Source organism: Castor canadensis, chromosome 6 (assembly GCF_047511655.1).
Source record: "Castor canadensis chromosome 6, mCasCan1.hap1v2, whole genome shotgun sequence".
Taxonomy (NCBI): Eukaryota; Metazoa; Chordata; class Mammalia; order Rodentia; family Castoridae; genus Castor; species Castor canadensis.
Genome location: NC_133391.1, coordinates 32061565 through 32078654, shown reverse-complemented (window position 1 = coordinate 32078654; position 17090 = coordinate 32061565).

Below are 17090 nucleotides of genomic sequence, written 5' to 3'. Positions count from 1 at the left end.
AGCATCTATTTTAAATTGCTATAAATATATATGACTCATAGAAAGAAATCAAGAGTTGAAACTCAAAGTTCACTCACTTCTGATTCATCTGCCATGACAAGTAATATAAACTTGAGAAAGTTATCTAAAAGTTTGGCACTTCACTTAATTTTCTTCATTTTCAAGTTAGAGATTTGAGGAAAAAAATGTTCTGATACTATTTTTAGCTTTGTCCTTTTAAAATAAGGTTTAGATTTAAAGAGATTAATGAAAATTTAGATTTTAAAGAAGAAAATATAAGAGTTATTGTAAGGAAATGTAGGCCCCAAAAGTGACCACGTGGAGAGGAGTGATCTGGCCAAGAGATTCTTTATTACTGGGTGGGAGAGGGAGAGAGCAGAGAGCCAAGAGAGAGAGGGAGAGAGGGGCAGGGGCTTAAATACCCCTCAGTGAGACTTGGCATGATCTGATTGGTTAGGATCTTATGGTTCATACTGATTGGAGGGTTGGGGCAGAAGGAGGAGTCAGGCTAGACTTGAGGCAGGACTGTTACCCTGGGAAATGGAAGCTTAAGCATGCAGTAAAAACTGAAACCTATCAGTGCCATTATTGCCAACATTCCTTCCTTTTTTGTTTGTTAAGGAAGGGGGGGCGTTGTGTTTGCTATGGCTTCTTCGAGCTGGCAAGGGATGACGTAGGGGAAGGGAGGGTCAGTTGGCAAATGGTGTTGGGGTAGTGAGTCTCATAATGGCATACACCCAGGCACCAAAGGTGAAAATTTCCTCTTCCCTGAAATTGATGAAGGTCCCTTGTAGCCATAAGTCATAGAGCCTCGAGCCAATCCTCCGACCTCTGCATGGTGGGTATCAGCCAACTATCCTGGCATTTTGGAGAGGTTGGTATCCCTGGAGGTACAACTGGTTAAATTTTTGATTAGCAATAGCAGACATGTAGTATGATACAAGGGAAGAAGCTTAAGAATAGGAGAGCAAGAACATAGGCATAGGATGGGCATTGGCCAGGAGAACCACTGTGAAATGTTGTTCCCTAGACAATTTCAAGAGTCCTCCAATTCCCTTCTCCATTTTTCTAATTGTTTCTTGAGAGGTGTAGCCATTGGGGGAACCCATTGAGCTTGACAGTAGTGGGTGTCATGAGAATGAACAGATGAGGGCTGGTACATCGAAGTCCCAATGGAGAGGGTAGAAGATCCTTTTTGGAGAACAAGATGCCCTGGTTTAACAGAAATTGTTATAGGGTGGGACAGGATCTGGTTTGCATGCTCTCTGAGAAGTTCCCTGAGAAGGCAGGTAGTCAGCCAGAGGAGCAGAGTCTGTTGGAGTCAAGTTTTCTAAGAGAAATGGGTGGCCATACATTATCTAAGACCCAAAAGGAATATTAGGAGGAGCATAAAAAGGTGTCTGTTCAGGGACTACCTACCTAGGGATTTAAATTCTGCAAAATTCTATAACTGCCAGGAAAGCTGTAAACTGTCTTATGGTATGGGGGTTGGGAAACGGAAAATTGGGTTGATGCATTTATGACTCAGGGAGTGAGTCTGTCCTTTTAAGGCCACACCAAGGTAGGTGACTTGTGGGAGGCAGGGACTGTCAGGATTTAAATGTAACACTCTTGGATAAAAGAGAGCTTTAGCTCATTATTTTACATAAATTGATACTTTTAACCTTTTAAATGTTTGTACCATATTTAGATAAAGTATAACATAACACTGTTACATGGTGGTCATTTAAGACACATAAGCAAATATGTAAATGAATTCTGATTTAGTAGTACTTAAAAGCTTGACAAGATCAGCAAAAAACATGAATAATTTCTTTGATAAAATCTTTCTCTGTAATGGTTTTTTGTAGATGTTACTCAGAGCAGAACTACATTAAGATAACCTTGTTATTTCATAGACAGAGAGGATTTGATTGACCCTAAAAATCTTTTAGGCAACTCTTAGATTATATTCAACTTTATCACACACTGAAGCTTTATTATACACTTTTCAAACTTACTCAGACCTTCATACAACATACTAAACCCTTTGATGGTTTGTTTTTATCCTTCCTATTTGAAACAATCTTTAGGACAAACGCCTTCTTTGCAAAATCCCTTCTCATCCAAAAAAAAAAAATTCCTTTTTCCTTTAACTTCTCAAAAAATACATTTATTACCTATCTATATCCTTTCCTTTTAAAATTAACTTTATAAGGATTTTAAATTTATTATAGGGGCTGGAGAGACTAAGTAGTAGTCCTTGTTTTAAAGAATTTATGATAGGCATAAGGCTTCATCATCCCTCAGGCTTGAGGGGACATTGTTTTGGGTGTGGAAACTGTGAGGGATTTTTGAGTTTTATTTGAATAGGGAGGGCCATCCTGGCTCACCCTACACTCATCTCATCAGTCCACATTGTGGAATCTTCTTTGTTCCTGAAGGAGTGGGTAGCAGAGATAGCTGCCTGGGGGGAGGAGAATTTGAGCTTTAATTGAGATACTAAATCCTGTCCCAGCAGGGACACTGGAGTTTCAGGTACTATGGGGAAAAAGTGACAGAAGAGGAGGTCTCTCCAAGAGCAGGCCAGGTAAACTAGCGCTCTAGGGGCTAGCCAGATTTGTCCCGAATGATAACTTTTGTCATTGGACCGGGGACCAGGAGAAAAAGGTAAAACAGAGAAATGGGCTCCACTGTCTAGGAGGAAAATGGCCTTTTGTTTTTCTGCCGTTATGGCTCCTCAACATTGATGCCAAGAAGTGGAGTGTGGACAGGAGGCTTGGACCCATCAATCCATAGAAGGTGGCACCTCGCCTTCCATCTGGTGACGGGGGCACTTAGACCTCCAGTGGTTACCCTTGCAGAGGGCAGGGTCCCGGTTGGGGGCAGGGCTGTCTCCCAGGCTGTCCCCTCTTAAGCATTCTCTGCAGAAGTGCCCCTCCTGTCCACCACGGTAGCAAGTTCAGGATACAGGCCTCAGTCTGGTGGGGCCCTCTCTGAGAGCAGCAATGAGGCCATGGTGTCTCTTATCTTTTTCTCTCTTACCTGTTAGTAAGGTCCCGGACATACAGACATGGCCATAAATACAGACATGGCTAGCTGTATCACTTGGTTCAATGACTTTTCCCTTCAGCCAGGGTCTGAGTTTTTTACGAATATCTGGGGCTGACTGTTAGAAATTTATCTTTGAAGAGAACCTCTCTCACCTGTGACTCTGAGTCCACTTTGTGATAGGTTGTTGCTGTAAAGTAAAGTTGTTATTTTACATTGACACCTGACACTCTGGAGAGCAAGTCTCTGAACTGTTCTGGGCCTCAGTCTCCTCGCTTGAAGAATGAGGGATCTGGTCTAGGTTAAACTACGTTTTTCCATTATGAGATGGCTGAAGTGACATTAATGCCACTTATCTTCTTTACCACTTTTTTATTTTTTTAGTAACACTGGGGAATTGAACCCAGGGCTTTGCACATGCTGGGCAGACATTCTCCCATTGAGCTACTTCCACAGCCCCAAATATTATTATTATTATTTCTTACTTTGGCTGTACTGGGCTTGAACTCAGGACTTTATGCTTGTAAAGCGGCACTCTACTGCTTGAGCCATATAATCATTTCCAACCTGAGTGGCCTGGGCCACAACCCATTGCTTTTCTAATGAGAGAAATTTGTATAGGGGACCTCAGTTTACTTTTTTACTTTTATAGAAAAGGTCTAATTGGAATATGGTATTGTAATTTAAGGAACCCTGTGAAAGCCACTTCCCTTGGTCACCCAAGGCATACTGAGGCCAGGCCCTCAGTACAAAGCTTCCAACATCTACCAGCCAGAAGACTGGAAGATGCAGGTCCCATCTAGAAAGAACAAAACGTTAGGATCCTGTCTTTTAGCTAACAGCAGGCAGCCTCTTTAACAAAATGCTACCTTTTTAACAAAGAAATAAATCATTTGTAAAGTTAGAGAAGGGCATTCAGAGGGCATTTCAGGCCAATAACAGTACCATACGGGACAACTAGTGTTAATATTTGGAGGGAAAAATTTATGCTGAGGCCAAAGGTATAGAAAATTCTAAATGAGAAGTTTAGAGACCACAGTAATGTCTATTTTGTTATTTCTGGAACTATAACCTTGAGCTAACAATCGACTTACAAGGGTCTGATGCCCTGAGGTGTGAGGTGGGGCTAGGAGCAAGACTTGTGCAAGGCACCACTCCCTCCACACACAACTGGGACAAATGACCCTGACTGCCTAGGCCTGATCCTGCGGCTTGTCGCCCCTCCCCCTGTCCTGTGTACTCTGCATGCATTTATTCTAGGGGAAGTGGCGGCAGGCCACAGCCATTGCCACATGTGGCTGGCGGCCCAGGATGTACTGGATCCTCTCTATGGATTTTCTTAGCTATGGCAGGCATTTTTGCTGTGTCCAGAAGTCAGCATCCTGTGCACAGGTGTGCCTGTTTTCTTTCCCTCCTCCCCTTGTGGGGGCGGATTTAGAGCATAAGCATGGCAGCTGCAGGTTTTTGCAAGTGCTTTTGTAAAGCAGCTGATTTAAAGTTACTTTAGACTGAGAGACCTGGCAAACTAGTTGGAATAGCTTAAGTCATAAGGTACCATGGTACAGGTTTTTCATGGGAGGCAGGGTCCCAGTAAACCCAGGGAGGGGAAGGCAGACAGAGACAGAGGACACATGGGAGGAGATAGGCATGGTAAGCAGTGCAAGAAGTTTGTTTACATGGGGAAGGAGGAGGTTTGGAGAGGAATTGGCTGATTTAGAAACTGGTTTACAGGCTGATAGAATCTGTGCAGGGGAACAGAAAGTACAGAGGGAGGATTTGAAGTCAGAGAGCCGGATTTAGACGGAGGTATGAAAAGGCTTGGACATAATAGAATCTCTCCCTATCATCCCAATCGCTCACAGTAGTTATATGTCCCGTAAAAGGTTTGGATTTAAAGACCCAAAAAGGGGCCAGTGACTTTGGTTGTCTAAAGGATAAGTGGGCCAGATTTGAGTGCAAAAGCAGATCAATTTTTTCGGTTTTTATCTCTGAGGTCAGACCCAAGGTGTCTAGGCATTTTAGTGGGGAGTCAGATGGCAAAGAGGAAGTGGCCCCCATAGTGGGAGCCGGTTGGAAGAATATATGGAGTTGTTGTGGCTCAAATATCCTGAGAACGGTACAAGGCGCACAAGAAACAGTCGTCACTGCATTCAAGTGGCTTGTAGGGCCCCCAGGGCCCAGAGGCTGTGGGTCACCTGGCGCCGGGCTTTGCAGATGGGCGGTCTCTGACACCAATGACAAAAATAGACCCAAGCTGAACAGAGGGAAGGGAACTCCCCTCTACCATCTGAGTCCCAGAGATATCCGAAAAGGGGGGTTGTTGAAACCCCAGAGACACCGAAGGGAGAGACCATAAAGGGAGCCCAATAAGGGTATGTGGACTCACCAAAGAATGTCTGGTGTTGGATGCAAGCAGGGCGATCATGAGGATGAGTCCTGGCCAGTCATGTCCTCAGGGTGGTCGTGGGGTAAGTTGGAATCAGGGTCCCACCAGGATTAGTGGGGAAACCCACCCCAAGTCATGGCACCAAATGTAAGGAAATGTAGGCCCCAAAAGTGGCCACATGGAGAGGAGTGATCTGGCCAAGAGATTCTTTATTACTGGGTGGGAGAGGGAGAGAGCAGAGAGCCAAGAGAGAGAGGGAGATAGGGGCAGGGGCTTAAATACCCCTCAGTGAGACTTGGCATGATCTGATTGGTTAGGATCTTATGGTTCATGCTGATTGGAGGTTGGGGCAGAAGGAGGATTCAGGCTAGACTTGAGGCAGGACTGTTACCCTGGGAATCAGAAGCTTAAGGGTGCAGTAAGAACTGAAATCTATCGGCGCCATTATTGCCAACAGTTATAACTATTGAGAGATAACTGGTTCTAATTATACTATAGCTTCATTTTTTCATGTTTATTAAAAATAATATTGCTTTTTAAAGACCATTACAAATGGGAGACATCAGTTATTTTTTTCATGACTTTTTATTGTTTATTCATTTATTCATATGTGTATACATTATTTGGGCCATCACTCTCCCCTGCCCCTGCCTTCCTCTCCCTCCTTTTCATGACTGAAAGGATTTATTTATTTTCTCTCTCCAAATAAGAAAGCTACAAAACTAGAAATCAAAAGCTTGATTCTGCAGAGACATGGGCACAGCCTTTTGAGCTCTGCATATTCCTCAGGCTAAGTACATAGAAGCCTTGTGAGACCTGCTCAGCAGAAATAGCTGATTTCTTCCAAGAGGCCTTGTACTCCAGCTACACAGCTGAGAAGCACCTGTTACAGGACACTGAACCAAGCCAAAGGAAGATTATACTGAAGAGCACACTTGCAGTCAGGTCTCCTGACCGTCCTTTCCCCACTTTTGAAGTCAGCCTATGAAGGTCAGTTATGACAAGTTATTACCCATGAAGAGAACAGACTGCTCTTTCTCAAAATTTCACCACTAGATAGGGACCTTGAAGGAATAAATGTTTCAGAAAATGAAACGCTGAGGATTAAGATTTGAAATGGAAGAGTCCAATCCCAATTAAAATCAATATGGAATCAAACTCTTGCAGTCAATCACATTTTAAATTAGTCTGGGATAAATGAAATGTGAAGCTGACCTGATAATTTCCCCCTTATTCTACTTCTGTTTTCTTTAGTCTCTTTATACTATTTTGATAAAAATAACTTTAAAAATTTTCAAAACTGAAATTCTAATAGTCTTCCTATCCAAATTGTGTGATTCAGGCCAAAGAAACACAGTCAAGTTACTTAATACTTTCTTTCATCAAAGTTAGAAAGCTGTGGGGACCGAGGCAGAAAAAGAAGAACGTTTGGTAAGCCACAGATATTTAGGATGGTTTCCTTCCTTCCTTCCATCTTTCCTTTCTTCCTTCCTTCTCTACATGAAAATTTAATTTACTTTTAATTTATATAACTAAGTCAAATAAGTGCTGGTTTTTCTCACCTATGAAATGGAGGAAAAATTTACCCAGCTTAATGGTTTTACAAGTACTAAATAAGATAGCAGTCCCTTGCTGTCTTAACCAAATAGCTAGCTAGCAAATGCTGGTTTTCTTCTCTATATTTCCACCTTGCTTCATATTCCTTGCTAATTAAGTCAAATACTCAGTCATAACCAAAATATGAGCTAAGGTGCTGGGGGTTTTGAAATTGGACTACCAGGGTATGAATTTCACTGGTTATCACTCTTGTGACTTTGACAAGCTCTTAGTGTTTTCACTTGCAAAATGCAGATTATGAAGGTACATAGTTGTGAGATTTGGGAAGGAATTGAATGAGACAATTTAGCATGTCTCATTTAGCATGAGTATTTATCATGATGCACATCACATGCAAGTGCTCAATAAATGTTACCTCTTGGGACAATAAAAAATGCAAGGATGAAGTAGATATTTGGATTAGGCTATAAAATATCTGTAGAAATGAACTGTTCATATCAACATAAGAGTGAAGGACTCAACAGATGACAGTGGTGGAACCACAATGTGAAATTTGTGTCTATTTATAATTACTATTGCTTGTTCCCCAGTAAGACTACTTTTGTGTTATTTCTAGAAACACCACAGTGGTCATCTAGTCACTAGTCCCTAAAGCCACCCTTTATCCCTACAGTGTGAACCTATACCTACTACAGTCCCTCCATCTCATGTCTAATGCTGTACTTCTCTCAACTTTCCTTGACACTATCCCATTTGTTTTCTAACTTCTCCCATATCTTGTAAAAATATAGGAGTAAAAAGACAATTCACCACCACATTGCCTCCTCTCTGCTGCAGTTCTGATTCTTGTCTGCCAGTGTCTCCCTCCTCTACTCCAAACACATTACCTCCACTGTCTTGGAGCCTGTCTTAGGCTTTAACTTTCTTCTTAGCTCTCTTACCCACTTGCTCTCCCTTCCCTTCATTTACTGTTGGTAAATGCAAAGTGATTTTCTCTTTGATCCAGTGGTAAATACCCAAAGGAAGGAATGCATGCATTCTAAGGAACATCTATGTCTTTACCATCATCTCCTTCTCATTAGGACTTACTGAGCGTTTACAATGTGCTGGACAGGTACTTTGTACGTGTAATCTTATTTAGTTCTAACAAAATGCTTACAGGATTTAGTTTACTCAAATAAAAAGCTAACATATGATGAAAACAGATTTTTAAACCACATCGTAACTTTAGAACATAAATTTATATCCCCTGTTTTTATTATTTAGAACCAAAGGAGAATTTTCTTCTTTAGGTATACACTTTCAATCAAGCATTTTCCTAGTGCTATAAAATAGTGTTTTTGATAACTTCATAAATTATCAGTTTCTACTCTTAGAAACTCTGTGTACACACAGAGCATGAGAGATTAGCCTGAATATTTTGAGGCCATTTAGTTCAGCTTGCTTAGTTTTAATGCTCAAGGTCAATTTTTTTTGAAGAAATACATGAATATTTGTAGCAGAATATTCAAATCACCCAATGCAGAAACTAATAAATATATTGAAAAAATTAAGCAGTGACATTAAAAATATAACTGACATGATTTTAAGACTGGATAGGTAGTATCATAAATTGAAAACAGACATCCAACAGAGAATATTTTCTTCCTATCAAGGTCAAATTGATAAATTCAGAAGAAAAGTGCTGAGTTCAGAGGGAAATCACTGAATTTGACCTTTCATGTTTATGCAATAAAGCCAACTTCCTTTTTTGAACTTCTCAATTCTTTTCTATTCAGGCCAATTTGCCTTTATTTCTCATTGTGCAGTGCAAGTGAAAAGTTCCATTCCACACACAATTCTCTGAACCCTCTCCACAACTTTCAACTCCCCACTTCCAATATTTTTGTTAAGAGAATGCATAGGTGTCATAAATATTCACTTTCTGTCAATTTTCCATGAACCAAAGTAAATCTTAAATTAGATATTATATATTAATGTGGAACTTCATTATGGATGCTTTCTCTGGTATTACTTAGTAACTTCTTTACTTACTGACAAACCAGAAAGTTCTTTCTAGATCCCCTTCTGTGTTAACAAACAGCTGCATCTGTGTTATCACAATCATTCATTGTCATTCTCATTGCAGTTAAGAAAGGCAACAGAAGACATATTGTCCTTTGGCAATTTTAATACTAGAGAACCCAATGAAATACATGGGAAATCATATAGATGAAATGTTTGGGTTGAAGCAACCTCGTCAGATAAAACACTTGATACTGTTTCTGTGTAGCTGCAAAATTATTGTTTTCTATGAACTGTATAGTTGAGGACCCCCACATTTCTACCTCACAGAGGGAGTGAACTCATTTAAAGACGCTTTCCTTCTCTCTTTAGTTCTGAGTAGAGTTCAGAGAGAGGCTCAAGCTCAAAAGATTGATAAATCTGATGTGATAATACATGTGGTAAAATTTTGATGAGTGGACATGCTAGCAAGTAAACTGGTTTTCCCCAGTTGTGTTCCTCCTTTCCTTTTTTCCTAACTCATCGAGAGCAAGAAGTAACAGATTTAGAGTATTGTATCGACCCAATTCCAAAATAGCAACTGATGAGATTTAATCTACTCAGCAGATATTGTTAAACCATGGTTGTTCTTAAGCCTAGTGATTTCTCTGTGAGTTACAAGGGATGACAATGATTCTAATCAGTAGTATAGATTAACATCAAATGCACAATGATACTTCTAAAATTTCTCTTATCCCATCCCATAAACCTTGAATCATTACCTTAATAATGTGGTATTAAAAATTTGGCATATTTTGAACAGAGTCACTACTGCTTGAGCCACACCTCCAGTCCATTTTTCTCTGCTTATTTTGGAGATGGAGTCTCATGAACTATTTACCTGAACTGGCCTCAAACCTCAATTCTCCTGATCTCAGCCTCCAAGTAGCTAGGCTTACTGGCTAAAGGACAACTTCTTGTTGACAAACTTGTCACATTGGTGAATAAAAATAAATTTTTAGAATCATACATAATTTTGTTGATCAAAAAAATTGATCTACAGATTTTAGAGATAAGCCTTCTTCAATCTAATAATCTGAAATTATGTATCTATTATGTAAAGGATACAAAAGAAATACATGATGTACCTTATTGCCGGTAGGGAATAAGTCTCAAATATACTTACTAAGGTAGTATGTAAAAGAGATACTAAAATCAACATATTACTGCAGACTATGTAATACAAACACGTGATACACACTCCATGGACTTGCAGGATTAAAATAATTACTAAATTACTGGGAAAGAAGAAGAGGATAAAAGGGGCTAGATGAAATGAGCATGAATGGAATCTACTTGATTGAATAACTTTTCCATAGTTGGATTTGCAGCCACCATAGAATGTTGTTATCAGAATGAATGTGCAAAAAGTAGTGCTTGGAATAAGATTAATAGTATTTTTGCAATGTGTCATTTGAACCCGTCTTTATGAATTTCATTGTTTTGAAAAGTTGTACCATTTTCATATAGAAATAAAATAAAGCATAACTTAAAAGTTAATATCAGTTAACCTCGGTGTCATTACAAAAATTTCAGCTGAATTGTAAGATTGTGAGTTTTGTTCCTTTACTGCACTTCTATAAGCATATATTAATTGTATAAAACAAGAGGCTTCATTGTGACATTCCAATACATGCATATGGTTTACTTTTATCATATTCATCGACTCCATTACCATTTCCCCTTCCACATCCTTAATAGTCCCCAATTTTGTATTCTTTCTTTCTAATTCTCTAAATTTCACATATGAGAAAAAACTTGTGAGACTGGCTTATTTCTCTTAACATTATGATTTGTACTTCTACCTATTTTTATGCATGCATGTGTGTGTGTGTGTGTGTGTGTGTGTGTGTGTGTGTGTGTTTTCTTCGTCTATTCATCCATTGATGGGCATGTCGGCTGATTCCACTGCTTGGCTATTGTGAATAGTGTAGCAATAAGCATAGGTATGCAGTTATCTCTACTAAGCTGACTTTGATTCTTTTGGCTATATGCCCAGAAATGGTACAGCTAAATTATGTGGAAGTTCTATTTTTAATTTTTTTTAGGAACTGATTTCTGTAGTGGCTGGACCAATTTGCATTCCCACTCTTACCAATCTATAAGAGTTCCTCTTCCCCCTTTTGTTTTCTTGATGATATTCATTCTGATTCTGACTAGGGTGAGATGGAATCTCAATGTAGTTTTGGTTTGTCCTTCACTGAAGGCTAAAGATATTGAACACTATTCACATATTTATTATTAATTTGTACTTCTTTATTTAAAATAAAGTCTATTCAGTGGATTTATCCATTTAATGATTGAATTATTTGATCTTGTAGTATAGTTTTTTGAGTTTTTATATATTATGGATATTAACCCCTTTTTAGATAAATGACTGGCAAAGAGGTATCCCATTCGTTAGGATGCTTTCTTCACTCTGTTGACTGTTTTGCTGTGCAGAAGCTTTTTAATTTAATGCTATCCCATTTGTCATTTCTTACTATTATTCTCTGAGATACAAGAGTCCTTTTCAGAAAGTCTTTGTCTATGCCTGTATCTTGAAGTGTTTTCCAGATATTTTACTCTAGTAGTTAAAAGTTTTAGGTCTTCCACTAATATCTTCAATCATTTAGAGTTAATTGTTGTATGGGGGAGAGACGGGGATCTAGTTTCAATCTTCTATATGTGGATATCCAGTTTTTTCATCACCACTTGTCAAATAGGCTATATTTTTCCAATATATGTTTTGACACCTTTGTCAATAATCAGATAGCTGTTGCTGGAGAAGCTTATTTCTGGATCTTCTTTTCTGTATCTTTGGTCTACATGTCTGTTTTTGTGCCAGTACCATGATGTTTTTGTTACTATGGCTCTGGGATAGTTTGAAGTCAGGTATTTACTGTATTGTTCTTTTGGCTCAGGATTACTCTGGCTGTTTTGAGCCTTTTGTGTTTCCATATGAATTTTAGTATAGCCTTTATTATATGAAAGTGTATTCCTTTCTATTACTAGTTTTGGGGGGGCTTTTATCATGAAGGGATGTTAAATTTTGTCAAAGGTTTTTCCTGAATTTAAGTTATCATGATTTTTATCCTTTATTCTATTTATGCGGTGTATTACATTTACTAATTTGTGTATATTGAATGATCCTTTCATCTCTGGAATGAAACCAACTTGATCATGGTATATAATCTTTTAGCGTGTTATTGAATTCAGTTTGCAAGTATTTTATTGAATATTTTTTGTGTCTCTGTTCATCAAATTGTTCTATAGTTTTCTTTTTTTGTTTTGTCTTTGTCAGGTTTGGTATCAGGACAACACTAGATTCATAGAATGAGTTTTGAGGTATTCCTTCCCTTTCTAGTTCATGGAATAGTTTGAAGAGCATTGGTGTTAATTCTTATTTAAAGGTCTAGTAGAATTTATCAGTGAGTACATTTAGTCCTGGCTGGGATTTTATTTCTTTTATTTTTCCTTTGTTTTGGAGCAGGAGGGGGGCTTTGTTAGGAATCTTTTTATTGTTAATTCAACCTCAGTGTTCATTATAGATTGGTTTGGGTTTTCTTTTTTTTTTTTTGAACTTGGGGCCTCATGCTTGCTAGGCAGGCACCCTATGCTTGAGTCACTCTGTTAGCCCTGTTTAGGTTTTCCTCTTGGTTTAATTTTGGTAGGTTTTGGGTATCTAGAAAGTTACCCATTTTTCTTGTTTTCCAATTTCTCTTATGTTTTCCAATTTCTAATAAACTGGAATATAAATGTTCACTAATGATACTCTGGATTTCAGTGGTGTCTACTATAATATCCCCATTTTCACTTCTAATATTATCAATTTGAATCTTCTCTCTCTTTCTTTTGGTTAGTTTGGCTAAGGGTTTTGTATTGTTCTTTTGTTTTCCTTTTCATTAATTTCAGGTCTGAGCTTTCTTATTTCTTTCTTGCTTGCTTTTTTAAGACCTCAAGGTGTATCATAGTTTATTTACTTGCGCCCTCTCTGATTTTTCAATATAGGTATTCATTAACTTTACTGTTAGAACTACCTTTGTTTTATTCCACAGATTCTGGTAAGTGGTGCTTTCACTTTCAATTGATTTGAGGAATTTTAAATTTCCCTCTTGATTTCTTTAATGACCCACTGATTATTCCAAGCATATTGTTCAATGTCAATGTGTTTGTATAGGTTCTTTTCTATTGGTTTCTACTTTATTCCATTGTGATCTGATAAGATACAAGACATTCTATCCATTTTGTTTGGTATTTGTTAAGATTTGTTTTGTAGCCTAAAATGTGATCTGTTTTGGAGAAAGTTTCATGAATTGCTGAGAAGATTGTGTGTTCCACAGCTGTTGAATGAAATATTGTGTGTCTGTGAAATCCATTTGATCTATGGTGCAGTTTAACTCTAAGTTTCTTTGTTAATGTTTTGTCTGAGTGATCTGTCTGTTGATATTTCTGTACCTAGATATATTCTGTCCCTTATGTCCAGTAGTGTTTATTTTATGAGATTGGATACACCAATATTTGGCAAATATGTATTTATAATCATTATATCTTTATTAATATGTAGTGATCTTCTTTATCCCTCTGACAAATTTTTGTTTGAAGTCTTTGTCAGACATGAATGTAGCTACTGCTTGATTTCAGCTTCCAATTTCTTGATATATCATTTTCTATCCTTTCACTGTTAGCCTGTGTGTGTCTTTGTCAGTGAAGTGTGTTTCTTGAAGAAAACAAGCAGTTGGAGCTTGTTTTGTAATTCATCCAATCAGTCTGTCTGTGTCTTTCAATTAGAGTGTTAAGACCATTTACACTTAGAGTTATCATTGAGATGCATTTGTTGGTTCTTGTAGTTTTGTTGTGTGTTTTTTTCTCATTGATTTAGAATTGTGTGTTCTTTTCTTTCTCCCTGTTCATCTTAGAAGTTTGCTGATTTATTGAGTTGAACATGTTTGATTGCTTCCTAATTCTTATGAAATTAATTTTTCCTGAGGTCTCATGTTATAACTAGCTCCCTCATTTGTAGTTATATTCTGCAATGCTGTGTTAGTGATAGTGAATTGGTTTAGTTTTTGCTTATCTTGGAAAATATTTATTTCTCCATCAATTTTGATAGGTAGCTTTGCTAGATATACTAATTTTGGTTGGTAATTATTTGCTTGCAGGGCTTAAAATGTATCATTATGCACTTTTCTTAGTCTTAGTGTTTCTTCTGAGAGATCTGATGTAATTCTAGCAGGCTTACCTTTATAAGTAAGTTGGAACTTCTTGTAGTTTTCAATATTCTTTCTTTGTTCTATACTCTTCATATTTTAGCTACAATGTAACATGAAGACATTCTTTTCTGGTCATTTCTGTTTGGGATTCCTAATGTCTCCTGTACTTGGATGTCCATATCTTTCCTTTGAATTGGGAAACTTACTGTTACAATTTTTTTGAATAACATTTCTATGCCTTTAGTAAGTATCTTAGCTTTTTGTTCTACCCCATGAACTCTTAGGTGGGTCTCTTGACCATGTGCTATGTTCTTGAAAGTTGTGGTCATGACTGCTTTTTATTTCCTTAATTGCTGATTAAATGTAACAATTCCTGATCTCATCTTCAATCTCTGATACTCTTTTTTTCTGTTTGATCTGCTGTACTGGTGATGCTTCCCTCTGTGCTTTTCATTTATTGAGTTTTTCATTTCCAAGATTTGTAGTTGTTCACTCCCTCATCTCAATTTTGCTGAACTTAAGGTGCTAAGTTTCTTGCTCAGATCTTGACTTCCCTTATTTCATTGATCTTTTTATCTGAATGCTCTTTTAGATCATTGATCATTTTTAAAAGTAGACTTTGGAATACTTAGTCTGGCATTTCAGTCATTTCTGTACTTTTGGATTTGGTTAATGAGCAGTTACTTTCAGCTGGACACCAGTGGCTCATGCCTATAGTCCCAGCTACTCAGGAAGCAGAGATCAGGAGGATTGTGGTTCAAAGTTAACCTTGGGCAAACAGTTCATAAGACCCTATGTAGAAAAAAACCCATCACAAAAAAGAGTTGGTGGAGTGGCTCAAGGTGTATGCCCTGAGTTCAAACCATAGTACTGCAAAAAAAAAAAGTTATAAATCCTGGAGAAGTCATATTGTCTTGCCTTTTCATATTTCTTATATTCCTACTTTGCAATTTATCCATCTGTTGATGGATGTCTGTTAGAATTCTTATGGATGTCTTTTAGTCAGTAACCTTCTCTTTGGGTTACAATCCCCATTACTACTCAGAGGACAGAAATCACACAGCTGTAATAAAAGCAACAATAACTAAATGTAGTAAAAAAACCAACTGGAACCATCAATTATGCCCCAAATAAGATTAGAAAAGAGGAGATAGGATACTATAGGATAAACTAGGTATTTAAAAATTCTTAAAGGTAAAATTATTAGTAAGTAATATACAAGGAGAGATCATGAAAAGAAAAAAAGAGAAGAAGCTAGATGAGGAAAAGTATGTGGAATGAAAGTATAGGAAATATAGTGAGCAATAACACAGTAAGACAGACACAGAAGAAGATAAAACAAGAACAACAAAAATACTAGTCATGGGAGGGGAGATTAAACAAGAAAGATGGAAGGGGTAAATTTGATTAAGATATATTATAGGTACTTTTGTAATGTCACAATATACCCCAAGTACAACAACAATATGAAGATAAAAATAAAGACCAGTCAATATTTCTTCCTTCCTGAGGTATAAGATGGAGTTGTATCATTTTTTTCTTTTGAGGCTTTTCATTTTTCACTTTATTTGATGTGGTGTGTGTGTTGGCTGGGGTGGGGGTTATTAAGTTGTTTTCTCTCTGATGTCCAAACAGGTTAGCCTAGAAAGGTGTTTGAAGACTGAGCCCCTCCCTGCCTTTCCTGCCTGTGTGCATGCACTACCTACTATGCTTGTGTTGGGCTGAATTCCATCCAGTGATTTTTTTCATATGCATGCCTGGCAATGCAGTGACTTTGGGAATTGCCCCTAAGCTGCACCCATAGCTGAGTGAAGGACTCTTCCCTGCCCTCCTGGATAGCTTCTCACACCAGAGATGCTCCTCTCACCAGAGGTTCTCACACACCAGTGCAGATGTGGTGTGTGAAATGTCAAAGCAGTCTCAACCCATTTCCTGGGGCTACTTTTTCACTAAATGTATTCAGTACTCTAGAAGTAGAAAGCATGCAGACCAGCTTGGCATGGTACCCACCTGTAATCTCAGCAGCAGGGAAGCTGAGTCAGGAGTATTGTGAGTTTTAACTAGCTTGAGGCATATAGTAAGATCCTGTTTCAAGGAAAGATGAAAGAAAGAAAGAAAGAAAGAAAGAAAGAAAGAAAGAAAGAAAGAAAGAAAGAAAGAAAGAAAGAAAGAAAGAAAGAAAGAAAGGAGGGAGGGAAGGAGGGAGGGAGGAAAGCAGGAAGAAAGAAAAAAGAAAGGGAGGAAGGAAGAAAAAGAAAAAAAGAAAGAAAAAAAGAAAGAAAGAAAAGTAGCCAGACCAAGCAATCTTCACTAGTGGGATGAGTACCTACTAGCATACTAGTTATCCTGTGTGACCTGGTCATGCTGGTCTCTGTCCTAGCAGCCCCACTTGTATTCTCACACAGATGGTCTCTCTCCTCTTCCCAGAGTTCAAGGTGCAGATTCCTTTATGTAATCACCCTCTGTCTTCCTTTGCAGTGCAGCATGCGTTCCCACCCAAATAAACCTGTGTCCACAAATCTGATTCCAAGTAGTCACAACCCATTTCCTGGGTCCACACTGATTCACAACCCAATTTTTGGTTCTACACTAATTCTTGGGGTGGTCAGCCTGAGGCAGGCTAGAAGTAGGGAAAGTTCAGGACTCATGTGTAGTTGCCCAGGGATGACCCAGGTCACCTTCACCTGGTTGGGAGCTGCCCCTGCCCCTCCCGACTCATTGATTATTAGATGGAATTTACTAGGTTCCTCCCTTCCTATTGGTTAGTGTAAATTTTAAAAGTACCTAACAAGAGAGGCTCTCTCTCTCTACTGGCAGACTCCACCTACACCCTACTGTTGGGTCTGGGAACCTAAAGGACAGATGAGTGAGTCAGTGTCCCA